A 1,646-nucleotide genomic window follows, 5' to 3' on the forward strand; every position below is an offset into this window, starting at 1 on the left:
GAAATGGAGAGTTGTGGGACCTTGATGGGTAAGTCCAGACACTAAGAACACATGTGTTTCGTATTTGCCGGTTTTATAGATCTTTTTCTTGGAATGCAAAATTACCCATTATGCTTTTCGTATATGCGCAAGGAGAATGCTAAGAATTTCCGGTTGGCAGCTGATGCGTGTAAGCGGTCACATTTGGACAGCTTTGAAACGATAGTTAATCTATTTTACCTGCTATTATCTTCTTTAAACTGATACTGTTGTTGATCAGCACCACCTCCTAGACTGATCATTTAAAAAATGTGATCTAATAGGATGGAAAACAACTGCTGTGAGGCATTTTCCCCTCGTTGTCAGACGGCATCTTCTTTAGTTTAAATGAAGCCTCGTCATCGCTAAAGTCACCTGTACTGTCCCATTAGCACACTGATTTAAAAACTGTGTCAAAGTGAAAATAAAATGACATTTTGAAATGACAGAAAAACACAAACCATGGTAAATACTACACAAAAATTGAATGAACATGCAAATCAGCCAGCAGAGTTTCAGTAACGGGCTTTTATTGGTCATTTTTGTAAATTGCATGACTTACATACCTGTTAAGTTTCATGCCAGTAATCTGGTTTGCTCTATAATGCAGTGAAGTATTGCGTGTGGCGTGTCTGTGTATTGAAGAGCCACTGAGCTAACAGCTGACAGGCCAGGGAAACACACAAACACACTGTATTTCTGACGGCAGATACGTAAACTAGGAGAACATTTTTCTCGCGCACTTGAACCACATCTGACAAATTATAATGGTTTAATACACACCTTTCAAAGTTGTGTGTTACAAAAACACTCCGTAATCCACTCAAAACGCTATTGAAACCCATTTTCGGAGTGCAAACTACCGGTTGTAAATGCTGTACCTTTTTGCAAAAAGTGGACCTTTTTGCAGTTATTGGCCTAATTTCTATTTAAGTTTGAGGCTTAAATACTGGATTTAGTCACATTTTGAGCTTCATGATTTTTCCAGCCTTTCTTGTAAAAAAAAGTACATATGATAGAAGATTCATGGATCACAACAATAGCCAAATTAGTATTCAAATAAATAATATGGGCCTCTTTTGGTGCTTCACAACTTTTTATTGGTCATTTTTTGTTTCAAGAATGAGATCCAAGATTCAGAATAAAAGTCACTTGTAAATGTTTTCTCTATTTAACAACAATACAATAGTGAAAGATGACTTCACTTACATGCAATAGTATGTTCTCTTGCACAGCTGGATGTTGGACTCATGAAAATAATAATTTGCATACTGATTAGCTGAAGTCACACTGATGTGACGGTCAACAGATGATTCGGCTTGCTCTTAAAGCATTTTTCAATGGGTTATTTTCACAATTTATGATGGTGTAGTAGTCAAAATAGGACAAATGAGCTAATGTATAGGACAAATTCTGGACCATTTTTATTGAGGGGCGGGTCTTTCAAACCACCTGAATTCCCCACCCCCACCACTCTGGCTATGGGGTTGAAATATGGAAAAAAAGCATGAGAATATTATGGTCATGTTTCCTGAAGATTATTTACAGACTTGCTACTGTAAATTTATAAAAACTCAGTGTTTTATATTCATAATCTGCATTGCTAAGGACTTAATTTGACAATTTAA

Source organism: Danio aesculapii, chromosome 10 (genome assembly GCF_903798145.1).
Source record: "Danio aesculapii chromosome 10, fDanAes4.1, whole genome shotgun sequence".
NCBI lineage: Eukaryota > Metazoa > Chordata > Actinopteri > Cypriniformes > Danionidae > Danio > Danio aesculapii.